Below are 27,619 nucleotides of genomic sequence, written 5' to 3'. Positions count from 1 at the left end.
TGCAGCACCATGGGCTTAGGGATATTTATTTTATCCCATGGATTATAATCTGTTACTATCATTACTTATTTTGTTCTTCAAATTGTCCCAGATCCGGTGTTGAAAGCTCCTTCAAGTTGGTACACCATTTTGTTTGTTTGTTTGTTTGTTTTAGCATTTCATTCTCTTCTGGTAGCCACGTCATGTTTCAGGTCCAAAGGACGTTTTTCCTTTGCCCTAAGTCACTTCTCCAAGGAACTCGAGTTTCTTCCCCCAGACAATAGCATTTAGAAAACAAGACCTGGTGTCACGTGTGCTCATTGCTATGGTGGCGTAACTGCTTCCAAGTCCTCTCAGAAAAAGGAAATCCGTGTACACGCACAAGCACACACACATCTGTTTCTATCTCTGTATGTGCACACGTGTACATAAACAGGTGTATAAATTAAAACTTACGAGTTCATACTGATACCAGAGAAGGGTATTCTAGCAATCTTTTCAAATGATCAGAACTGTGGATTCCTTCGTCTTTGATATACTCAAAGCTCGATAGATGCAGACAAAGGACTTGAACAAGAAGATATATTAATGGCTAATAAGCACATGCAAAGATCATTAGTCATTAGAGAAATGCAAATTAAGACCACAATGAGGTACCAACTCACACCCATTAAGATGGCTGTAATAAAAAGGGCAGGAAATAGTAAGTGTTGAGGATGTGGAGAAATTGGAATCCTAGAACTGTACATTGCTGGTAGGAACATAAAATGGTACAGTTGCTTTGGAAAATGGCTTGGTGGTTCTTCAAAAAGTTAGAATTATCACATGACTCAGCAACTCCATTTATATAGGTAAATATCCAAAAGAACTGAAAACAGGGATTCGGTCAAAAACGTATAGAAAAATGTGTATAGCAGTAATATTTACAGTAGCCAAAAAGGTGGAAAAAACTGTAATGTCCATCAACTGATGCACGGACAAGCCAAATGCGGTATATTCCTGAAGTGGAATGTTACTCAGATGTGAAAAGGAATAAAGTACTGATAAACACTACAACATGAATGAACCTCAAGAACATGCTACGTGAAAGGAACCAGACACGAAAGGTCACATGTGTCCTAGGATTCCATAGGTGTAAAATATCCGGAACAGATACTCCATCAAGATAGGAAGCACAGTGGGGCGCCTGGGTGGCGCAGTCGGTTAAGCGTCCGACTTCAGCCAGGTCACGATCTCGCCGTCCGTGAGTTTGAGCCCCGCATCAGGCTCTGGGCTGATGGCTCGGAGCCTGGAGCCTGTTTCCGATTCTGTGTCTCCCTCTCTCTCTGCCCCTCCCCCGTTCATGCTCTGTCTCTCTCTGTCCCAAAAAATAAATAAAAACATTGAAAAAAAATTAAAAAAAAAAAGACAGGAAGCACATTAGTGGTTGCCAGATGCTGAGGGAAGGAGAAATGGGTAGTGATGGCTTAGTGGGTACAGGTTTCCTTTTGGGGTGATGAAACTGTTGTGGGATTTGATTTAGGTGGTAGTTGCCCAACACTGCAACTGTGTTAAATGCCACTGAATCATACAAGTTAAAATGGTTAATTCTATGTTATGTGACTTTTACCTCAATTAACAAAACTGTTTCCAAGGGTTAGTTGCAATTTGAAATCTGAAACCTTATCAATGAACTTTTCACACTGTAACATTAAAATCCATTGGTCCATCTTATCTCACACTTTGAATAGATCTTTTACCCACACGTGATTTTGTTACATCATGCATTTGTCATTTGGAAAAATTCTGGCCCACTAAGTCATGTACATTTCAAGTGCTGACATATTTCATTATACAATATAAAAACGAATCATACTGGGTAATGTCACCACTGATCTCATCATAAAAGTAAGTTCTGAGCTGTCAAACTCTGGTTTAATTTTTATTCTGCTTTTATCACCGGGCACAAACATAATCAAGTTGTTCTTGTAAGTTTTCAAGAATGTCTGTCAAATACCCAAGTCTACAGACCACAGTGTGTTGATTATTCTTTCATCGAGTAGGAACGGTTCTACGAAGAAAGCAGCTAGTTAGCCTGCGACTCGACTGTCCTTTTCCTTGAGACCACTGTAGTTCAGTACACAGCAGAAGGGCTTCATGAGCATTTCCCACTTTATCACACAAAATATTCAAAAGCCATGTTCTGAAAGGTCAAGATAAAGTAAAGCTTATTTCCACTCCATCAAAATACTCTTCAAGTGAAACTGCATCTTTCTTTTCAAACTGCAAGTTTAAACTGTACAGCAGTGAAGAATACAATGAATATTAGTATAGTTTCATGCCACTGCTCCGATTCATGCAAAGGTACCAGCAGTTTTACTGACCACTGCTTCTGGATCATCAGTGCAAATGTCAACACAGTGAAAAAGGCAAAATCAAACAAACAAACAAAAAAAGCCTTTGTATTACTAGAAAACAGTTTTGATCTCAAGACTCTCCGAAACGCTCTCAGGAATCCCAAGGAATCCACAGACCACACTCTGACAACTAATACACATGTTTAATAAAGAAACCTACCAATTCATGTATTTTCCAGATTTTTGAAAATGTAAGCTCTATGCCCAACGTGGGGCTCAAACTCACAACTCCAAGGTCAAGAGTTGCATGCTCCACCAACTGAGCCAGCCCGGCGCCCCTATCTCCCAGGTTCAATGCAAACTACTTGGTGGCAAAGCCTTCTTGTCTGTACTGCTCTTTACTACCACCATATGAAATGCCCCAATACTATTATCTAACCAACTCCAAACGTTACTTTCCTTCACCTTAATTCATATCAGCTATGTCAACGTATCTTCCTTCTGCTATCCGCCAGGCTACAAAATCCCATACCAAAAACCCACTCCTTCTAGTTCATTTAAGTTTAGTCAATTTTAATTACCTCCCTTTGGATTTCTAGAACTTCCTTCCTGGCTCACTTTTCTAGGAAAAGTGATCTAGACCTAGACCACGGGTCTGCAAGCTTGCTTCTGTCAAGGGCCAGATAATAAATATTTAATTTAATTTATTTATTAAAAATTTTTTTAATGTTTACTTATGAGAGCCAGATAAAGAGCATGAGTGGGGGAGGGGTGGAGAGAAAGAGGGAGACACACAATTGGAAGCAGGCTCCATGCTCCAAGCTGTCAGCACAGATTCCCACCTGGGGCTCGTACTCAACCCACGAGATCATGACCTGAGCCGAAGTCGGATGCTTAATCAACTGAGCCACTCAGGCTCCACTTTAAAAAAAATTTTTTAATGTTTATTTATTTTTGAGAGAGAGAGAGACAGAGAGAGAGCGTGCAGAGAGGAGGGGCAGAGAGAGAGAGGGAGGGAGACACAGAATACAAAACAGACTCCAGGCTCTGAGTTGTCAGCACGGAGCTTGACGTGGGGCTCAAACTCATGAACCAAGAGATCAGGACCTGAGTCGAAGTTGGACACTTAACCCACTGAGCCCCTCAGGCACCCCAGATAGTAAATATTTTACAGACTTTGTGGGCCATCTATTCAATTCCATTGTTGTAAGGAAATATGTGTGGCTGTGTTCCAATAAAATTTTATTTACAAAAACAATCAGTAGTTTGCTGACTTCTGATCTAAACTCTTCCAACGTGTAGGTCGATAAACCCACTCTTAATCAAAATACATCACGAAAATAAAAAATAGAGGTAGCCACAGACTGGCTAAAAGAAACTAGTAAGAGCACTGAAAACAGCAGTAAACCCAACAGACAGAATATCAGTAACAGTTGTTAACATTCACTGAGTTCTTATTGGCTAAGCTCTAAAGTGCTTTATAATACCTTATCTCATTTAAGCCCTTTATAGGAGAGTTTTAAATTTTAATAATTATCCTTTTACAGAAAACAGATAAACTACATAACTTTCCAAGGTCTCACAGTCTGTAAATAGTTAAGCCTAATTCAAACACAAAGGTCTCTCTTACTTCAATGGCCATTTTTTTTTTCCTTTTTAACATTGATTTATTTTTGAGAGACAGAGAGAGAGACAGAGAGAGAGAGAGAGAGAGAGAGAGAGCGCGAGCGAGCATGGGCAGGGGAGGGGGAGAGAGGGAGACACAGTATCTGAAGCAGGCTCCAGGCTCTGAGCTCTTTGTTAGCACAGAGCCCGATGCAGGGTTCAAACCCACTATGCAAGACCATGACCTGAGCTGAAGTCGGATGCTCAACTGACTGAGCCAAGGTCCATATTCTTAATCATCATATTATGTAGTATCTATCTATATTGGCATTTTTGGTTTTTTGATCCAAACTGGTGAGACAGTTATTCTGAATAAGAACGCAAAGCCGGTTGCTATTTACTTGCTCTTATAGCGTTTCTTCTGTTTCACTGAGTTTACCACATTAACTACCACATTAACTTCACTGAATGCAAGAACTTAGGTGATCCAGCTTTAGGTGACAGTGTTCAGTTATTGTACACCAAGGATCATAAAGGCCTCTATGCTTAAATATGACAAGTTAGGGTGTGTTGCCTAAAAGCCTAATGAATAGGAGGTAAGCAATCCTCCCCCCCACCCTCTTATAATAAGTCAGAAAAAAATAATAATAGTTATGCTAGCACATATAATAAATCAGTACAAGAGTTCTGACATATAAAGAAAACTCTGCCAGACATCACTTAAAACAAGTGATAGAGACAGAGATGGTCAAAGGACAGATTCCACGCATCCTTCAAAACGACTCTTCATCCACTCCTAAACAATAACTAGGGCCTATGAGAAGAAACACAAAGTCTTTCCATTAATAGAATGTATTAACTTATGCCTCACTGATTATAACTACCTAATCGTAAGATTATCCCTACTAATCTGCTTCCAGGCACCAGGAAAAAAGTTAGAAATAAAAGGCTGCAAAAGATCTTTTTTAAAACTTATCGGTCCAATAAGCAAGCATCACAATACAGACAGAATCTTAAATTAGAGATGATGGTAAGGGGTGAAATAAACTTTACATCTTCAGTTCTCTTTATATTTAATATAAACCAATGTAAGAGGTAAGCATAACACCACACATACACACATGTAAAATGGTTATTCCCCATGGAAAAAAACATTACCAAATAGAATTTAAAAATAGCATCAACTTAAAAAGGTAATTATTATTTCTTTTTTTTTTTTTTTTAATTTTTTTTTCAACGTTTATTTATTTTTGGGACAGAGAGAGACAGAGCATGAACGGGGGAGGGGCAGAGAGAGAGGGAGACACAGAATCGGAAACAGGCTCCAGGCTCTGAGCCATCAGCCCAGAGCCCGACGCAGGGCTCGAACTCCCGGACCGCAAGATCGTGACCTGGCTGAAGTCGGACGCTTAACCGACTGCGCCACCCAGGCGCCCCGGTAATTATTATTTCTAAGAACCAGGGAATCTCACAACTCTGAATCTTTGGTCTCGAGGTTTGAGCTAGGCTGGTCTGATACTGTTTTGTCTCCCAGGATTCAACCGACTGGGAAACAATCTCCCTTAACTCATTTATAAAGGAAAAGAAGAGTGGCCCCAGCTATCTGGGGGGAATATAACTGGGGGCAGCCTAGGAAATAAGCTCAGGCCAGCTACTCTGGTAAATCCCACCCAGCAACCCTTAAAGAAAGTATAACCTCAGGGCGCCTGGGTGGCTCAGTCTGCTAAGCATCCCCATCCGACTTCGACTCAGGTCAATGATCTCCCGGTTGAGCCCCACATCGGGCTTTCTGCTCTCAGTGTGGAGACTGCTTTGGATCATCTGTCTCTGTCTTGCTCACTGCCCTTCCCCTGTTTGTGTTCTCTCTCTCAAAAAATAAACATTAAAAGATAAGACACAAAAAAGTATAACCTCATATGCATGTCTTTTTGTTTGTGTTTTTGAATGTTTATTATTTTGATTTTGAGAAAGAGAGAGACAGAGTGTGAGCAGGGTAGGGCCAGAAAGAGAGGGAGACACAGAATCTGAAGCAGGCTCCAGGCTCTGAGCTGTCAGCACAGAGCCCAACGTGGGGCTCGAACTCATAAGCTGTGAGATCATGACCTGAGCCGAAGTCAGACACTTAATCGACCGGGCCACCCAGACACCCCCCTTTTTTTGTTTTTTAATTTTTGTTTAATGTATTATTATTATTATTATTATTTTTTGAGACAGAGTGTAGGGGAGGAGCAGAGAGAGAGGGAGACACAGATCAGAGTGCACCTCTTAACACTTGCACCAAAATTCATATGCCAAAGGGAAAAATATACATATACTCAAAGATTGTTGGATGTAAAAATGTGGCAAGAGTACAAATTCATAGGCTATAACAAAAAGACTGAATTAAGGAGCTTCCTCTAGACTGCAACCTGACAAACCTTACTATAGGATAAAGTACTTCAAAAGCTTCCTCCCATTCCAAACTCTCCCTACTTGATTATTGCATATCAGCACCATTATTCTGAATGGTCAGATAAGAAATAAAAATAAACTCACATAAAACAACTGTAACAGCATGTCCCTCTTTTATTCATTAATACACTTTATTTCACACTCCACCTAACACAAGAGCCGCTTCATGTATGTATCACAGCCAGGAAGCACATAAAGAGAAACTGAGAAAAAAGACACCAGAGTAAATTGGTGGTAAATTGAAATATAATTTCTAACTGAATGTTGAGCTCCTAATAACCAATGAAACATACAATCATTCCAAGTGAATCTCTAAACTGCAACACTTGCAAAGTCTGGAAGCTTAGATTTTTTTCCTTCTTTCCATGTGCTACCTCACTTTCCTTTTGTGTAACTCTAACTCCGCAGCACATGGCAGGGGAGAACACTGCATTTTTATAATACACTAAATAGAACAATAATAAGAAATAAAAGAGGAAATGGGGGGGTTGCTCAAAGGAGTAGTTAGCCGATATTATTTGCTCTATTATATGGCTTTTTGTGTCTCCTAAGAGCACCCCCATGGCCATCCACTCCTGGACCCTCGGCAATCTGGAATGATTAGAAACATTTTTTTTGGGGGGGGGGGGAGGTATCTTAACAAATTACAGCTGTTAAATCCAGGCAGCATCTCTCTTTTGGGGACCCTTCTTCATTGAGCAGGCACATCTCTAAATGGAGGCAGGAAAACAGATGCGGAACAGACTGCTTCACCTCCCAGAAGAGTTACTAGCTCCACTAGGAACACAGTCACTGTCACTCGGACAGACAAGCTCCCTCTCATTTTGCCACAACAAAAAAATCTAATTTTATTTAAAGACTGCAAGGAAAAAAATGTATATGTGTGTGTGTGTGTGTGTGTGTGTGTGTGTGTGTGTATCAAACGGGTATTTTTCTTGCTCTAAACCGTCCCCTTTTCCTTGTCCATCGGCCCAAGTAAGCAGAGATGACGCAGACTTCCTTATATAATAGCCTGTGATTTCCTAGGCTGCAGGCCTCTCCCTTTGTGTTCTGTACACACTTACACACGCGAGCGCGCGCACATTCTCACTGCTTTGCAGCCGCTGGCGTGATGCCAGCACTCAGTCAGCTGGCTGACTCCATTCACAGAGCAGGGTTGAAGCTGACATGGAAAAGGGGGGGGGGGAGTAAGTGAGGGTAAGGGGGAGTAGAACCATCACTGCTACAGACAAAAGAAATTTTTTTCAAAAAGAAAGAAAAAGGAAACCTTAGCATAATATCCTTCTTATAGCTTCAGCTCAAAGAAAACTAGAAGCCAGAGACCATTACAGCAAAAGGATGAAGCAGAACGACTGAGGATCCAAACCGAAAGGAGCTCTGTATGAGAAACAATTACTCCACAACAAATTGTAAAAAGCAACAGTATTTATTATTTCAATCCCATTAGAAACCTCAGCATATCACCTTCTACACACAGTCAGGAAAAGGCTGTGAAGAACTCAGAGCAATTCTGAGTTTCTGCTTTTAGATAAAGAAAAAAGGGAGGGGGGAGCAAGGACAGTTAAAAGTACTTACAGGTATACATTTTTCTGCTCCCTCCTCTAGCTGCCAGGAAAGCTGGAGACAAGAAGGGGATGGGGGGAGGGAGGACAGAAAAAGGAGGAAAAGAAGGAATAAAAGATGGGTTTAGGTTTTTGTTTTTGTGGGGGGCTTTGGGAGGAGGAGGTGGAGAGAGGCTCCCTTTCTCTTTTCTATCGTAAGAAAGGCTTTTTCTATAGCACAGGGACGACCCCATACGTGCCAGCCCCCTTGAGAGACCTGCATAAACCCGGTCTCCAAGCGGGCACTGCCCTGCCAATCACATGGCGTACTGTTACATTAAACAAAAGAAACAGGGGGATGCTTACTTTTACCCATGATGCCTAGCGGGGGCAGAAAGGGGGGGGGGAAACCAGTTGAAGCCGGTTTATAACCTCAGGACATGGAATTATCTCTTAATTTTTTAAATGTCATTTGTGGTACAAAAGTCAGTTAGTCTCCCCACCCTAACTGCCCCCCATTATTCTGGCCTAGTGCCAAACTTTGCCTTCATTCATGAGAGCTAGTTTCCTCTGAAATCATGATGCTTTAACTGTTTAGCTTCCAAAGCCAACATCCAGGACAGGAAATCACAGCATCAATGACAAAACATGTTCCAAATTACAAATAAACCCGACTGCTAGTGCTAAAGAACAGACATCAGTAAGACAGGAGACGTGTTCCTTGGAGATCTGTTCCTGGAGCTGTCCCACAGGTAGGTATACGCAGATTCACACCACTCACACCACTCGGGGCAGCTGAACCCACATCTAGCACAAATCACAGCACGGTTTCCGAGCAAAGTAGTCATGACAGCACGTGTACACTCCATAAAAATGGGTTAGGTCCTTGTTACGTATATTTTACCACAACTGAACAATGTGTAATGGTTTAGGCCTAGCCATAGTGAGGCTGCAATACTCATTTTCCTGTGTCCCAGCCTAGAACTCTTCCTCCTCAGACTCCAGCCAACGTCCCACCCACCATAAACCACTTACCACACCACCTATGTCCTTCTATAGACTGATCGAGACTCTAGACATGTTTGAAACTTTCTCCTAATTTTCCTTTTTCTGTTTTAGAGAGACTGTCTCCAATCACTTTATAAAGAGTTTTCATCTCTCAAACGTACTCATAAAAGGTCAGAAAGTGGTGGGGAAGAAACCCAAGCAAACCAAAGAGAAGGGGAACGGTAGTAATTGTTTTAGACATGTACCCGCTGGAGGACCCTTACGCTAGGATCTTTGTTTAAGGAAATAAGTTCTTTATAAACAGGAACAAGGAATAACAAGGGGGAGGGGGTGTCCTTATTTTTCAATCGACCTCTCCTATCAATAAACCACCCCAAATACCTGCCTCATTTGGGCTTCTGAAACTCAAATCATAATTGTACGGACTTCCTTCAGGATCTCTCACAAAACCCTCATTTTTCCAACTGCTAAAGCTTCTAGAGTCTAGAGAATACAGAGAAAAATAATCTATGCCCTACCCAAAGATTTCAGTCTGTAAAAGAAGTTTTCCTGAGCAATCTGATATTAATTTCTGTTTTCAGAAAACAAATACTGAGGTAAATCTGAAATAGGCAGTACTGGCCACTAGCAAAAGGCATTCAATAATTTACAAACTACAGAGGAAAACCCTACACTTTGCCAAGCTAAGCTTCAAGTGGATGATGTTGTAATATCTCAGTCACAGTAAGTCGTACTTAACAGAAGCCCATCAGAGGTCTCCAGATCTAGGTACTGTACTATTTTAGGAGATAAGAGAAATCATCGTGTCTGTGATAAATGGGGCCAAGAAAATAGTCCATTTTCCACTTATTCAATACATTTCCACAAGAGACAAACTATGAATTTCAAACTGAAGCTCACTAGGTTCTATGTTTAATCGTGGCAGGGGAGACTGTATTTTTTCAACTTTCGTTCAGACATCATGCTCATTTAAGTCCACTGAATACACTTAACTGCATTTTATTTATTTATTTATTTATTTATTTATTTATTTATTTTAATTTTAAAAAAATTTTTTTTAAACGTTTATTTATTTTTGAGACAGGGAGAGACAGCATGAATGGGGGAGGGTCAGAGAGAGAGGGAGACACAGAATTTGAAACAGGCTCCAGGCTCTGAGCTGTCAGCACAGAGCCTGATGCGGGGCTTGAACTCATGGACCGCGAGATCATGACCTGAGCCGAAGTCGGATGCTTAACCAACTGAGCCACCCAGGCGCCCCTTAACTGCATTTTAAACACTGGTCAATTTTTACCAGTCTTTGAGACAGTATGAAAGGCTTAGATACAACTAAGCAGTTGGTAGTGATTACCATTAGCACGCAGTTTAATTCTCCAACTTGACACAGGCTAAAGCAGTACACTATGTTCACCACAGTATCTCCTCTGTTTACTAAATTGATTAGTAGTCTAGAGGTACCAGAGATGCTCACACATCAACAGGTATTTTTCTTCAGATCCTGGAAAATTAAGAACTATGTGGCAGCCAACACCCCTGCTTTTTTTCAGCCAAATCATAATCATCCCAAACCAAGCTGCTTATTGTGTGAGCTGAAAATTGTAAATTTTAAAATACTTCTTGGTAACTGTTATCCAAATTGTAATGCTCTGAAGAAAAAGAAAAGATCTAACATTCACTGAGAATTTTAATGCATTAAATTTAATGCACTAAATATTTATTTAATCCATACAACAAAGCAAGAAGATAGGGTCCTTTTCCTATTTTACAGATATGGAAATTAACTTGGTGAAATTAAGAAATTTGAATGAGGTCATTCACTCAGCTAACAATAGTAGATGCTGGCTCCAAAGCCCGTACTCATTCCATTACACCACGATGGCTTGAGCATTTCTTGGCCAAAACTCAAGAGCCCAATTCACTCTGCTTGCCTCATTGATCTCTACTCTAAGCCACTAGGTTAAAGAAAATATTAGCCAAATACAACTGAGGTAAAATATACATGTTCTTTGACAGGCATGTATGATTTCTTTCTTTCTTTCTTTTTTAAATTTACATCCAAGTTGGTTAAATAGTGTAATTATGATTTCAGAAGTAGAATTTAGGGATTCATCACTTACATATAATACCCAGTATTCGTCCCAACAAGCCATGTATGATTTCCACTCACAAGAAGATTTGATCCAGGACTTCTTTTTAAAGTACACAGTAAGGGGGCGCCTGGGTGGCTCAGTCGGCTGAGCGTCCGACTTCGGCTCAGGTCATGATCTTACAGTCTGTGAGTTCGAGCCCCGCATCGGGCTCTGTGCTGATGGCTCAGAGCCTGGAGCCTGCTTCCGATTCTGTGTCTCCCTCTCTCTCTGCCCCTTCCCTGCTCATGCTCTGTCTCTCTCTGTCTCAAAAATAAATATAAACATTAAGAAAAAAACATTAAAAAAAAAATAAAGTACACAGTAAGTCCATATAACCTAGATACGTACAAAAGACATCTGATAAATGACTGGGAAGGCCAGTTCATAAAGGGTAACCATGATACAGAAAGAAATGATTATCTGAATTCAGGAAATAAGACTTCAAATTAATTACAACTAAAAGCTTGAAGGTACTCATACAAAAGAAATATGAACTTTGTACAATCAAACGCATAAAAAAAAAAAAAACCACCTCACCAATAATAGGAACAAATTGGCAAAAGCCATACAGTCACCATCTTTGCTCTTCACAAATTTTATAAATAACCTGCTAACTTTTTCGCGCCAATTTTAACCTATGACCTTGGACTCGGAACAAGAGGATCAAAATCAGAAGCACTGTTAAGGTTGAAAATAAAATTTATTTTTTAAAAAGCCAACCTTAAAATTCTGTATAAAATGGACAAGCTATTTATTGGTGGCCAAGAAAAATGAGCCACAGTTTATCTACCTGTCAGTCCTCTCCTGCAAACTCTCTACAGTTCTGTTTTCAGTGGGTATAGTCTATTTGGATAAATCAGCTCATGATATTTCAAAATTACTATTACAACAACAAATCAGATTACAGAAGAGCCAAAACCCCATTCATATGATCAATAAGATTCACTTTTTAAGTTAAATCCAGAAAAGCTTAGTCAAAAGAAGTTAATTCTTAGGAGATGGGAGTTCATTTCCAGATTATTTAGAAATAGTATACAATACAATCAAGCAGTACTAAAAAAACAAAAACAAACAAAAACCCCAAAACCAAAAACCATTTTGCGGGGTGCCTCCTGAGGTGGCTCAGTCGGTTGGGGGCTGACTTCGGCTCAGGTCATGATCTCGCTGCTCATGGGTTGGAGCCCCGTCTCTGGCTCTGTGCAGACAGCTCGGAGCCTGGAGCCTGCTTCAGAATCCGCACCCTCCCCTCCCCCCCTCCCCCCCTTCCCCTCCCCTGCTTTCTCTTGTTCTTTCTCTGTCTCTCAAAAATAAACATTAAAAAAAAAATTAGTTAAAAAAAACCAAAACATTTTGCTTTCCCAAATGCCTAATACACAAATTGGGAATGACATCCAAAATAATATATTGGTTTTAGTTTCTAGAAACAGGTGACGTGTACTCATTGCTGAAACAGAATAACTTCTGCTTAAGGGGGGGGGGGGTGTCAGTCTTCAATTACTTGGGGATTATAAAATAGGGACTGACTGACTGATACTGAAGTCTACCCCTAACTGGGACAATGTATCTATTAAAATTTTAGTTACAGCCAAATAAAAGCTAAGGACACTACCTTATCAAGCAGAGCACAGAGTGGGTCTTACACAGGAAGAGGAGGAAAGGGGAACAAGACTCCCTGTCCTGAGGCAGCATCTGAATTAGGAAGCACTGGTTTTCTCAGAGTAGTGTTCCTTAACAAGTCCACTCCTGGGTTCACAGGAAGCAAGATTGCTGCAGAGGTCACAAAAACCTCTACTGACTCATACTGCAAACAGGCACAAAAAACTACTGTCAAACTCTAGTCTCAATGACTTAATCACCATAAAGAAATACAGGAAGTAAATTACATCGAGTATTTCATCTCTCATGTGGCACAACATGTTTCTAAACCCCAAATTCTTTTCTATAAGGGTGGTTTATTTTCCCATCAGCACTAGGGAATTCCTTCCTCTGCCTACCCCTAGGAAACAGAAACCTGAAAATCATCTAGAACATTAAATTAGGACCTGACACCTACAAAATTATAATTCTTTTCTTCCAAAAAACAAAGCAACTTTCTAACAAGGGCCCACAAGATACCTAACTAGGAAAGTCTTGAATCCCTAACTTATTATTCTCATCTACTGGTACTCAGTGACCAGGTCTGAGAACATCTCATTTCTTAATATTTGATTGCTAAGTATTTTCATTCTCTCCTATCTGTACCTTCCCTGTATCTTTGCAGGGTCAAGGTCTTTTCAGGCAAGCCCCAAATGTTCATACCTATTTGAACAATAAAATTCTGCTTCTTTGAAAAGATAAATGAAACTGATAAACCTCCAGGCTGACTCATTAAGAAAAAGAGAGGGCCAAAATAAATAAAATCAGAAATGAAAGAGAAGTTACAGATGACACCACAGAAATACAAAGGATCGTAAGCGACCACTATGAACAATGATATGCCAGCAAACTGGATAACCTAGAAGAAACAGATAAATCCCTAGAAACATACAACCTTCCAAGACTGAAGCACAAGGAAACAGAAAATCTGAGTAGATCAAGTACAAGTAAGGAAACTGAATCCATAACTTAAAAACTCCCAAAATACAAAAGTCCACAGCACAATGGCTTCATAGGTGAAGTCGGCCAAACAGTTAAAAAAAGACTTAGTATCTACCTTTCTCAAATTACTCCAAAAAACTGAAGAGGAAGGAACACTTCCAAACTCATTTTTAAGGCCAGCATTAACATAATACAAAAACCACACAAAGATACCACACATACACAAAAATTATAGGCCAATATCCCTGATGAATATAGATGCAAAAATTCTCAACAAAATATTAGCAAATCAAAGTCAACAATACATTAAAAAGGTTCAGGAGCACCTAGGTGGCTCAGTCGGTTGAGTGTCGGTTGAGTGACTCTTGGTTTCAGCTCAGGTCATTATCTTGTGGTTTAGTGGGTTCGAGCCTCATGTCAGGCACTGTGCTAGCAGTGGAGCCTGCTTAGGATTCTCAGTCTTCCTCTCTCTCTGCCCCTCCCCCACTCACACTCTATCTCTCAGAAAATGAATAAACACTAAAAAAAATTTTTTTTAAATGACTGTCTCAATAGATGCAGAAAAAACATTTGACAAAATTCAACATCCATTTATGATAAAAAAAAAAAATCCCAGGGTTGTGAGTTCGAGCCCCACACTGGGTATAGAGATTACCTAAAAGTAAAATCTTTTTTTTTTAAACGTTTATATACTTATTTTCAGAGAGAGCAAGAGCATATGCACAAGCAGGAGAAGAGGGGAGGAAGGGAGGGAGGGGGAAGGGGGAGGGGGGAGGGGGGAGGGGGAGGGGGGGAGGGGGAGGGGGGAGAGGGGGAGGGAGGAGAGGGGGAGGGGGGAGGGGGGGAAGGAGGGGAAGAGAGAGAGAGGGAGGGAGGGAGGGAGGGAGGGAGGGGGAGGGAGGGAGGGAGGGAGAGAGAGAGAGAGAGAGAGAGAGAGAGAGAGAGAGAGAGAATCCCAAGCAAGCTCTGCGCTGCCAGTGCAGAGCCCAGTGCAGGGCTTGATCTCACAAACTTCATTTCACAAAATGATCATGACTTGAGCTGAAATCAAGAGTCAGACCCTTAACAGACGGACACACCCAGGTGCCCCCCAAATAAAATCTTAAGAAAACAAATCTCAACAAAGCAGGTTTAGAAGGAACACACCTCAACACATTAAGGGCCATATATGACAAACCCATAGCTAATATCATGTTCAGTGGTAAAAAGCTAAAAGCTTTTCCTCAAAGAGGAACAAGACAAGGATACCCACTCTCACCACTTTTATTCAACATATGTGTTGGAAGTCCTAGCCACAGCAATTAGGCAAGAAAAATAAGTAAAAGACATCCAAACTCAAAAGGAAGGAGTGGGGCACCTGGGTGGCTCAGTTGGTTAAGCATCTGACTTTGGCTCAGGTCATGATTTTGGGGTTCATGGGTTTGAGTCTGCGTTGGGCTCCGTGCTGACAGCTCAGAGCCTGGAGCCTGCTTCGGATTCTGTGTGTCCCTCTTCTCTGTCCCTCCCCCATTCATGCTCTGTGGCTCACTCACTCAGGAATAAATAAACATTTAAAAAATTAAAAAAAAAAAAAAAAGGAAAAAGGAAAACTTTCACTATTTGAAGGTGACATGATACTATATGTAGAAAACCCTAAAGATGCCACCAAAAAACTATCAGAATAAATGAATTTATCCAACAATGAAAAACTCAACCTAGACATCTCAATGTGCTAACACCGGTCATCAACTAAGTGCCACAACTAAGTGCCACATGCCACAAAGCCATGATTTAATAGTCTTATTAATGATGTTTTGCCACAGATTTTCTAAGCACTTAGATTCTACTTTTTGACTTGACTTTCTTTCTGTTACTAAATATTCACCAGTGTCCCCCCCCCCCCCCCCCCCGTTTACCTTTCCAAGGGTAGAGGCTCCCAGACTAGGAACAGCTTCACTTGGAGCTTCAGATATTTTACTCTCCAATAAGCTTCTCATCTTTCACTTTTGTTGGGAACACTGCTCTCGTCTTTATCATTCCCTGATGTCACAAACAATGCCAAAACAAAACCAAAAGCCACCTACCTTCTATAAGCTGATGTTCCACTCAATCTCTGACTTTAAGAGTCTCCAAACAGGAAGGAAAAAGAGAAACCAAGATAAGAAAATTATTACAGCTACACAGTCAATAACCTCCATAAACTTTTAAGTCTACCCTCCACGTTTCAGTAGCTATCACCCTGGATTCCCTAAGATCAATAATGCTCTATGCTAGAGCATGATCTAACTAACTACTGATGATTGAAGATGGAGAGTCTGTCCATCCTACTGCCCTGACTGGGCAAGCTCAGAATGCACTTCACTCAGATTTCTATGATAGTCTCAGTAGACTCAGGAGGTATCAGTTCCCAAACTTTCAGGATGACCACACAATTATCTCCTCATATTACACTAATGAGAAAAATGGAGGCCAATACAAAAGGAAAGATCAGGAAACACAAAAGTGGTATATGTGTGACTATCAAATTTAAAATAAACTTTCATGGGGCACCTGGCTGGCTCAGTCAATATAGCTGTGACTCTTGACCTCAGGGTCACGAATTCAAGCGCCATGCTGGGTGTAGATGTTACCAAAAGTTAAGTGTTAAAATAAACCTTCGTGTTATTAAATTTTACATGCCTTCAAAATATTTTCTCTACATTTTCAACACTGAAATTAACTGTAAAGAATAGCAAAATGCTGGGGCGTCTGTGTGGCTCAGTCAGTTAAGCGTCCGACTTCAGCTCAGGTCATGATCTTGCAGTTTGTGAGTTCAAGCTCGGTGTCAGGCTCTGTGCTGACAGCTCAGAGCCGGGAACCTGCGTGGGATTCTGTGTCTCCCTCTCTCTCTGCCCCTCCCCTGCTCTTGCTCTGTCTCTTGCTGTCTCTCAAAAATAAACATTAAAAAAAAATTTTTTTTAAAGAATGGCAAAATGTTGACATTTTTGCAGTTTGGTGGTAGGGACACAGAAGTGAACTATTCTATACCCTTTATTTAAGTGTGTATCTTAAATTCTTCAGAATAAAAAAGGTTAAGGGGGGGGGGGTAGGGGCACCTGAATGGCTCAGTTGGTTAAGCATCCAACTTTGGCTCAAGTCATGATTTCATAGTTTGTGAGTTCAAGCCCTGTGTCAGGCTCTGTGCTGACAGCTCAGATTCTGTGTCTCCCTCTCTGTCTGCCCTTTCCAGCTCAACTCTGTCTCTCAAAAACTAAATAACCATTAAAAAAAATTTTTTTAAGATTTTTTTTTTAACGTTTATTTATTTTTGAGACAGAGAGAGACAGAGCATGAATGGGGCAGGGTCAGAGAGAGGGAGACACAGAATCTGAAACAGGCTCCAGGCTCTGAGCCATCAGCCCAGAGCCCGACGCGGGGCTCGAACTCACGGACCGCGAGATCGTGACCCGAGCCGAAGTCGGCCGCTTAACCGACTGAGCCACCCAGGCGCCCCTAAGAAAATTGTTTTAATAAATAAATAAATAAATAAACAAACAAATAAATAAATAAAAAGGGGAGACAGAAAAGTCTTTTTAAGTTTATAATGTCCACCTTATCTATTGAAAGATAGCAACAAACAGGTAAGTTCCACCTCCAGAGAAGGAGATACACTTTTTTACTGAAATTCTTTTTCCAACTGTGAGTACTGCATCATGTGCATATACTACCTAACCAAAGCTTAAATAAACTTTAAAATAAACATACTGATTGAACTTAACATAATTTCTAAAAGACATACATGCACAATGAAAGGAAGGGACAGAGTTCCCAGGCCCATCCAGATGCACTCCCCAGGGGACATGTGGTTCACAGAACACTAGTGAAGATGCCCTAAAGGCTACAGATCAGACATCTAGAAGAACTATTTCCTTGACCAAATACTAAATATGCTGATAAATTAAAGGATCTTTCAGGGTCAAAGAAACATTACTCATCTAGCATTGTAATACTATACAGGGTTACACTAACACATATCTGCTTAGGCAATTAACTTGTAAATGGTAGATAAGTTTAAAATTTTTTTTTTAACGTTGATTTATTTTTGAGACAGAGAGAAACAGAGCATGAACGGGGGAGGGTCAGAGAGAGAGGGAGACACAGAATCTGAAACAGGCTCCAGGCTCTGAGCTGTCAGCACAGAGCCCGACGCGGGGCTCGAACTCACGGACTGCAAGATCATGACTTGAGCCGAAGTCGGACGCTTAACCGATTGAGCCACCCAGGCACCCCTACAAATGGTCGAGAAGTTTAAATTCAAAACTCATAGATGAAATATTCCAATGGGGGGTTTGAACTGTATAGTTAACTATGTATAGCAATATGTAAAAATAAGAATCTAGACATCAAAATTGGCCTAGGATTAGATGTATATTTCATCCACTATACCTGCAAAGAATCTTTTTTTACTGAAACGAGGGCAGAACATATTCACACAGTAGTGTTAGATTAAGTATGATGAAACTGCACCTAAACCCAGTCCAAAGGCGACAACTTGCCTGGTCTGGATTTCACCTAGGGGGTTGCTGCTGGCAGTCTATTAGCTGAGATTTGCCTATCAGCATTAACAAGCACATGGAGCCTTTAGGACAAAAGGTATCACTTTTCTTCAACACGGAGACAAAGACCTGGGACTGTTGGTAGGATCTGGTATCTTACATGATCAAGAAAGAGATTTATCATTTTTTCATGTAGTCAATATTTACCTTAAGAAATTTACACTCAAGAGTTCCCTGTAAATAAATATGTTTTCTCCTACAAAGATTTTCGATTAATGACAAAAGTTTCAAAAGCAAAACAGATTTTCAACAACCTAATGTACCACTCACGGCCACAATAACTTCAGTAGGCACTAGCTATTAGAACAGGCTTTCTCAACTTTAGTACTATGGACACTCTGGGCCAGATAATCCTTTGTTGTGGGAAACTGTCCTGTGCACTGTAGGACAGTAGCAGCACCTCCAGCCTCCACATACCAGATGTCAGTAACAACCATCACCCGTTTTGAGGACCAGAAATGTCCCCATACACAGCTAAATGTCCCCTGGGGGGCTAAATACTCCCAGTTGAAAACCATTATATTTAACACCACCAAAAGGATTTTAACCGCAAGGAGGTCTGTGGCTATTATTACCAATAGTCTCAACCCCGAAGTAGGACAATACTAGCAGAGGAAGTCAGAACAGTGGCTAGCTTTGGGGGTGGGGAAAGAAGGATAAAGGCTAGGAGGGAGCATGAAAAAGACTTGTGGGTGGAGGTAATCTTCCAGACCTCCATTTAGGTGGTCATCTTTTAAAGCTTTTTCTTTTTTAAATATTTTTTAAAATGTGTATTTATTTTTGAAGGAGAGAGAGACAGCGTGAGCAGGAGGGGTAGAAAGAGGGAGATGCAGAATCTGAAGCAGGCTCCAGGCTCTGAGCTGTCAGCACAGAGCCCGACGCAGGGCTCCAACCCACGAGCTGAGCTGTGAGATCATGACCTGAGCCGAAGTTGGACGCTTAACCGACTGAACCCACCCAGGCGCCCCTAAAGCTTTTTCTACTTGTATATTACATCTGGAGGGGGAGAAGATCACCCAAAAAATATGACAAAAAGAAAAACAAGATTAACAAGAGACTGGTAGTATTTCCTTGCCTCAATGCTGTGAGAAATCAGGTGCAAGAGGTACAGAACCAAGGCATCTGAGGGGCAGGAAGAGAAGTCACTAAATGTTTCTTGATGACATGATTTACCCTTAAATTCAAGACAGCTGACAGTATCCAGGTCCTTCCCTTAGCCACACAGCAAAAGCTACCTATTCCTTTTTACCTAAGAAAATTTCTAAGATTGATAACACATCTGAGGTCAGGGGTCACATATCCTTTTCACCAAGACTTTCGTACCTTTGACTCTGGAAGTTAAGAAAGGCTCTTCAAAAATCCCTTTAGGGGTGCCTGGGTGGCTGTCGGTTGAGCATCTGACTTCGGCTCAGGTCATGATCTCATGGTTCGTGAGTTCAAGCCCCACATCGGGCTCTGTGCTGACAGCTCAGAGCCTGGAGCCTGCTTCAGATTTTGTGTCTCTCCCCCGCTCCACCACGCCCTGCCCCTACTTGTGCTCTGTCTCTTTCAAAAATGAATAAATGTACAAAAAAAAAAAAAATTAAAAAAAAATCCCTCTAACAAGACAATCTCTAGCATTAAAGAAGTCTGCATGAGATCAGTCATGAAACATAATGGCTCCTAATATCAAGACAGTTGCCTGTTCCCAAGCAAGAACACCATTCAACAAGAACTAGATTCTCTACTCCACTTAGAGCAGTAAGATAATCTGAATCAAAAAAGGAAAGCAGGAGGGACCAAACAAAACAAAACACAGAATGACTTGTAGGTATTTCTGTTGACAGGAAAATTTTCAGACCAAGAAAGCAATTTCCTTGGGGCACCAGGGTGGCTCAGTCAGTTGGGCGTCCAACTTCAGCTCAGGTTATGATCTCGTGGTCTGTGAGTTCGAGCCCCAAATCAGGCTCTGTGCTGACAGCTCAGAGCCTGGAGCCTGCTTCAGATTCTGTGTCTCCATCTTTCTCTGTCCCTCCCCTGCTTACACTCTGTCTCTCTCTCTCAGAAATAAACATTAAAAAAAAAAATTAAAAAAAAAAAAAAGAAAGCAATTTCCAATATTGACTCAAATATTAACTACAAAGGAGTTTAGAGGATCTTCCTTATATGTTCTACATATACATCCATAGATTTCTTAGGAAAAAAGAGTCATCACTCTAGACATTTTATGTTTCACTATTTTTTATAGTTTTATATTACAATTTTATTAAGATCTCTTTTGGATTAATTAAAAAAGTCTGCAGCTATAGCTTTGAAAACTAAAGTAGTATCTCTTAAAAATACTTTTTTTTTTTTAATTTTTTTTCAACGTTTATTTATTTTTGGGACAGAGAGACACAGAGCATGAACGGGGGAGGGGCAAAGAGAGAGGGAGACACAGAATCGGAAACAGGCTCCTGGCTCCGAGCCGTCAGCCCAGAGCCTGACGCGGGGCTCGAACTCACGGACCGCGAGATCGTGACCTGGCTGAAGTCGGACGCTTAACCGACTGCGCCACCAGGCGCCCCTTAAAAATACTTTTTAGGAGCACCTGAGTGGCTCAGCTGGGTTGAGCATCTGGCTCCTAGTTTTGCTCAGGTCATGATATCATGGTTCAGCTCATGGGATCGAGCTCCATGTCGTCAGGCTCTGCACTGACAGCTCGGAGCCTGCTTGAGATTCTCTCTCTCCCTCTCTCTCTGCTGGTTCCCCAACTCATGCGCATGCACACCCTCTCCCTCAAAATAAATAAATAAACATAAAAAAAAACCCACTTTCCATAAGGAAGAAAACTGAAGAGCACTCAAATCATCTGATTTTTCCCTTGTCCATTTCTTCTAATATGATGAGAGCAGAATAATCTTATGCAACCTGGAGAGAACGTGAACGACAACAACAAAACAACAACACTTACCTGAAACAGGGTTACTTGACTTTTGGTGCTGTTTCAAACCACCCAATGGTGTGCAAGGGTAAGATTAGTGCTTTTCAAGGAAATACTGAGTAAATCAATATTTTTCTACAAATAATCATCATGTCACTCTGAAGCAGAAGTCTGCTTAAGAAAAATTTCTTCTTGGGGCGCCTGGGTGGCTCAGTCGGTTAAGCGTCCGACTTCAGCTCAGGTCACGATCTCACGGTCTGTGAGTTCGAGCCCCGCGTCGGGCTCTGGGCTGATGGCTCAGAGCCTGGAGCCTGCTTCCAATTCTGTGTCTCCCTCTCTCTCTGCCCCTGCCCCATTCATACTCTGTCTCTCTCGGTCTCAAAAATAAATAAACGTTAAAAAAAAAATTTTTTTTTAAAGAAAAATTTCTTCTTTAGGGACCCAGCACTATGTATTTAAAAAGTACCAACTATATTGTAATGGATTCAAATCACTACTTCTGCCATAAAGTTTCCAAAGCTTGGCCAGAGTTTAATACATCTTAAAACTAAAAGGATTACAAAAAAGTTGCCCTTACTTCAGTGACTGTATGTTTGCATATTCAAATACTATATTCCTCTAAAACACTGCTGGTTTGCTAAAAGTTGTTGGAAACAAGAAATAATGAGCTACCAAAACACCAATTCCAAATCATGCAGCTCTGGTAGGTATTTAAAACTGTCAAGTATCAGGGCACCTGGCTGGCTCAGTTGGTGGAGTGTGTGACTCTTAATGTCAAGGTCGTGAGTTCGAGCTCCACGCTGGGTATGGAGCCTACTAAAAAACAGCAACAGCAACAAACTTGTCAAATATCCAAGATTAAACTAGAATCAGGAACTTTAATAACAAGCAAGTTAAAGAGGGAGTCAAAGGGGAAAGGGCATCGGATTTGGATTCATCCAACAAAATGAGATTACTCCTGGGTAGACATTTTGAAACTTCCATGAAAGTCAATTCCTGGCTGATTGATTTTCCTCTGAATAAAATGTTCTTTCAAAGAACACAATCTCGGGATAACTACCTTAAACCTATTACAAACATTTACCAAATAATAGCTTATTTGTCCAGTTATACCACCATTAATCTGGGACTGGAATTCATCTACACCACAGATTAGCCTTTTCTATAAAGGGCCAGATAGTAAATATTTAAGTCTTTGTGGACATCATCTTTGTTGTGACTACTAACTGTGACACTGGAGCAGTGTGAAAGCAGCCATAGACAATATGTAAAAAGTATGGTTATTTCCAATGAAACCTTATTTATGGACACCAAAATCTGAATTTTATATAATTTTTGCATATAGTAAAATATATTTTTGACCTTTTTCAACCATTTATAACTTTGTAAAACCATTCATACTTCTTAGCTCATGCAGCAAGCAAAGTTTACTAGCCCTTAGTTTGCTGACTCCTGATCTATATGCTTTCATTTACTCATTATTTAAAAAAAATTTTTTTTAATGTGTATTTATTTTAGAGACACACACACACACACACACACACACACACACACACAGAGTGCGAGAGGCAGCAGGGTAGAGAGAGCAGACAATCCAAAGCAGGATCCGGGCTCCGAGCTGTCAGCACAGAGCCCGATGTGGGGCTCGAACCCGTGAACCATGAGATCATGACCTGAGCCGAAGTCAGGCCCTTAACCAACTGAGCCACCCAGGTGCCCCTTTACTTATTTTTAAGTAATATCTGCAGCCAACATGGGGCTCAAACTCACAGCCCTGAAATCGAGAGTCATATGCTCTGCCAAAGGAGCCAGCCAGGCACCCCTCTCATTTATTTTTATTAAACATTTCAAATTTACAAAAAAGTATAGAGAATATTCTAACAACCATTTACTTATCACCTAACTTAAGAAATAAAACATCACAGGGGCGCCTGGGTGGCACAGTCGGTTAAGCGTCCGACTTCAGCCAGGTCACAATCTCGCGCTCCGTGAGTTCGAGCCCCGCATTGGGCTCTGGGCTGATGGCTCAGAGCCTGGAGCCTGTTTCCGATTCTGTGTCTCCCTCTCTCTCTGCCCCTCCCCCGTTCATGCTCTGTCTCTCTCTGTCCCCCCTACAAAAAAAAAAAAAAAAAAAGTTGGAAAAAAAAAAAAAAGAAATAAAACATCACAAAAACACTGAAGCTCTCTGACTTAACTATTCCAATCCTATTTTCCTCTCTTTTCCTCACAGGTAACTACTATACTGAATTTAGTATTTATCATTGCCATGCTTTTTCTTAATACTTTTATTTTATGTATGCAGGTATATCTATATGATAAATACAGGGTGCCTGGCTGGCTCAGTCAGTAGAGCATGCGACTCTTGATCTCTGGGTCATGAGTTTGAGCCTCACATTGGGCACAGAGGTTACTTAAAAAAAAAAGAAGAAGAAATACTGTGTTGTTTGTCAAGTTTAAAAGTTTTTATGGTATTATATATGGTATTACATCAACTCATTTTTTTAAATATTACTTTTGATATTTATCCAAGTTGATACACGTAACTAGATTATTCATTTAAATAGTATACAAAATGCCAATTACGAGGGGCACTTTGGTGGCTCACTCAGTTAAGTGTCCGACTCTTGATTTTTGGCTCAGGTCATGATCTCACAGTTCGTGAGTTCTAGCCCCAGGATGGGCTCCGTGCTGAAAGAACGGAGCCTGCTTAGGATTCTCTACCCCCCCATCGCCCCCCGTCCCTGCTGCTTCTCTTCCACTCATGCTCTCACTCCCTCTCTCAAAATAATAACCTTTAAAAAAAAAATGCCAATTATGAGTATACCACAATTTAAATTTTCAATTTCCTATTCACACAACAAATTAATCATACATCATATGGCAGGTACTGTTCTAGGTGCAAGGGCTACAACCGTGGATAAGGCATAGTTCTTACCTCCACAGAGTTTACTCTGATGAACACTAGCACTTTCCCTTTATTGATATTATCCCCTTTTCCCAAGTGAAGTCTCCAAAGTGCCCATAAGCTAATTTTATCCAAAAAAATGCAGAGTGTTGAGGGTGGGGTGGGGGCAGGGGGAGAAGGCTACCAATTTAAGTAAATGGATGAGAAAAATTTTCCCTTCCCTTAAGGTTTAAAGAGGGTGCCTGGATGGCTCAGTCAGTTAAGCATCTGACTCTTGATTTCAGCTTGGGTCATTTAACCATTCGTGAGTTTGAGCCCCACATCAGGCTCTGCGCTGGTGGTGCAGAGCCTGCTTGGGCTTCTCTTTCTCGCTCGCTCTCTCTCTAAAAATAAATAAATAAATAAACAAACAAACAAACTTAAAAAAAAAAAAAAACCCTCCAGGAATAAATCTCAGCCCAACTATCAAAAGTGTTAAGCTTTCAACATTCTAAAATTAGAAACTCCTCTGCAGTTGCCTTCATTGAAGCTTATGCCACAAATAGGTCGGTACTGATAAGACAATTGATTCCAGTTGCTTTTCCTTTTCATTTCCAAAAACCAGTGTCAGGCAGAAGGGAAGATAAAGATAAATAGTGTATATAAATCTTTTGGTCAATCAGCAAAAGGAAAGATCTCAATAATCCAAACCTTAAGAGAACTGATAATAGGGGCGCCTGGCTGGCTCAATTGGTAGGGCTGTGATCTTGATGTTGGGGTTGTGGGTTTGAGCCCATGTTGGGTACAAAGATTACTTAAAAATAAAATCTTAAAAAAAAAACAGAGAGAGACGGATAGAATTGATATTAGCTGGCCCAGAAGACAAGCTCTGCTCCTTGGAAGTATTTTAAAATAACAGACTTTTTTTGTTTCAATTTTTTAAAATATTTATTTTTGAGAGAGAGAGAGAGAAAGAGAGCACGCACACACGCAGAGGAGGGGCAGAGAGAGAGGGAGACACAGAATCCGAAGCAGGCTCCAGGCTCTGAGCTGTCAGCCCAGAGCCTGACGCGGGGCTCAAACCCACGAACCTTGAGATCATGACCTGAGTGGTAGTTGGGACACTCAACTGACTGAGCCACCCAGACACCCCTAAGATAACAGACTTCTTGAATAGGAATTAAGCAAGAGAATACCACCAACAATAATTAATGAAAGTCTCCAATGTTTTTTTAATCAAGGGAGATGGTAACTTTGAATATCTCATGGCCCTGAATTACTCAAATATCCTATTATTCCCTAAGGATGTTTATGAAAACTAAGTTTGTTTCATTTTACTCTGTACAGCAGGCTCTGAATATAGGATAAAATAAAGAATGTGGGACTGTGGTACCACCAAAGTTAACCCCTCTATTCTAACCCTATTAATGCCTACTAATAAGTTCTAAGTTCACTAAAAAAATAAAATAAAATAAAATAAAATAAAATAAAATAAAGCTATTAAATAAAACAAATTGCCTTCACGCTAAATGCATAGAAACAGAATGAGGAAGACAAATAAATGACCCACAGGCAGGAAAACTAGTCAAAAGGAAATCTAAGTTATACAAGACGTTTGGTCTTACCCATCTCCTGAAAACAGCATGACCCTCCCGACAGAGGAGTGCTTAACTCTCTGCCTCTGCCTATTGGGAGTTCAGCCAGAACTCCAGTAGGGGTTTCCACGTGAGCAGTCAGTGACTGGGAACTGTACGTGCTCCTTACTCCTGGAGCTGTTCTGATCTAAAAAGACTGTGGTGACAAGAGATGACTGTAGCAAAACTTTTACATTTAGATTTTGACAACTGACAGGGGTGAGGCACATTCCAAACATGAAAATTTTTTCTTTTTTTTTAAGTATTTTTATTTTGAAAGAGAAAGAATCTCAAGCAGACTCTACACTGTCAGCACAGAGCCCAACACCAGGGTCTCGATCTCACAAACCATGAAATCAGACGCAACATGTAACCAACTGAGCCACCCAGGAGCCCCCCAAATTTTTCTTTTCTTTTTTTTTTTTTTTTTTTAACGTTTTTATTTATTTTTGGGACAGAGAGAGACAGAGCATGAACGGGGGAGGGGCAGAGAGAGAGGGAGACACAGAATCGGAAGCAGGCTCCAGGCTCTGAGCCATCAGCCCAGAACCTGACGCGGGGCTCGAACTCCCGGACCGCGAGATCGTGACCTGGCTGAAGTCGGACGCTTAACCGACTGCGCCACCCAGGCGCCCCCCAAATTTTTCTTTTAAATGCCTACTCCTCTTTCCAACAATTGGTTACAGTCACGTGGCCAACAATCAAAACTCAAAGATATCTGCTTTTAAGAAAAGAAATGCTAATAAAGTACATAGTGTTCCCAAAGATACTTGAAGACAATTCTCATCACTGTCCAGCCACACTACTTCCGTCAAATTTAAAACTGGGTGGTTTTAGGGGCGCCTGGGTGGCGCAGTCGGTTAAGTGTCCGACTTCAGCCAGGTCACGATCTCGCGGTCCGTGAGTTCGAGCCCCGCGTCGGGCTCTGGGCTGATGGCTCAGAGCCTGGAGCCTGTTTCCGATTCTGTGTCTCCCTCTCTCTCGGCCCCTCCCCCGTTCATGCTCTGTCTCTCTCTGTCCCAAAAATAAATAAACGTTGAAAAAAAAAAATTTATAAAACTGGGTGGTTTTAGAAACTCTCACAGCCTGTTGGTATGAATGTAAACTGGTACACGTTTTTGGAGAGTAATTTAATAATATCTAACAAAATATTAAATATGTATACCCTTGATCCAAAAATTACATTTCTAGAAATTTTACTTACAGATACACTATAATGTACAAAGACGTATGTAAGATGTTTCAGTGGAACCCTGGTTATGACAAAACACATACATGCATACACACACTGGAAACATCCTAATTGTCCCTCAGAGGAAAGAGATTAAGTAAATTAAGGCATAGCCACACAATGAAGTATTACAGACACTAAACAATGACACACACATGTGTATCATCTATATACCTATGCAAGCGCACACACACGTAGAAGAGTACAGCATAATGTGCAAGAGTTTGAGCTTAAGAGTCAGACCTTCTTTTTCTTTTAATGTTTAATTATTTTGGGGTGCCTGGGTGGTTCAGTCAGTTAAGAGTCCGACTGCGGCTCAGGTCATGATCTCACAGTTCATGGGTTTGAGCCCGGCATCGAGCCCTGTGCTGACAGCTCAGTCTGGAGTTGTTTTGGATTCTGCATCTCCCTCTCTCTCTGCCCCTACCTGCGCGCGCGCTCTCTCTTTCTCTCTCAAAAAAAAAAAACAAAACAAAACAACAACAACAACAAAAAACCCACCGTTTATTAACATTTTTTTAACGTTTATTTATTTTTGAGAAAGAGAGAGAGAGAAAGCACACAAGTGGGGGAGGGGCCGAGAAAGAAAGAAAGAAAGAGAGAGAATCCCAAGCAGGCTCTACACTATCAGTGCAGAGCCCCACACAGGGCTGGATCCCACAAACTGTTAGATCATGACCTGAGCCAAGATCAAGAGTCAAATCTTAACCAGCTGAGCCAGCAGGCGTCCCTCTGGTCAGACTTTCCGACCCCTTATCCCAGCTCTTG

General features: G+C 41.0%; 1 protein-coding gene across 2 annotated transcripts in view; it reads right to left on the bottom strand.

Moving 5' to 3' along the window:
• Positions 1 to 27,619, bottom strand: part of GATAD2B (GATA zinc finger domain containing 2B) — an 89,594-nt gene that overhangs the window by 48,444 nt on the left and 13,531 nt on the right. The gene's annotated exons all lie outside the window — the stretch shown is intronic.

The sequence above is a fragment of the Prionailurus viverrinus genome, chromosome F1, assembly GCF_022837055.1.
Source record: "Prionailurus viverrinus isolate Anna chromosome F1, UM_Priviv_1.0, whole genome shotgun sequence".
Taxonomy (NCBI): Eukaryota; Metazoa; Chordata; class Mammalia; order Carnivora; family Felidae; genus Prionailurus; species Prionailurus viverrinus.
This window is presented reverse-complemented; position numbering and strand designations above follow the sequence as displayed.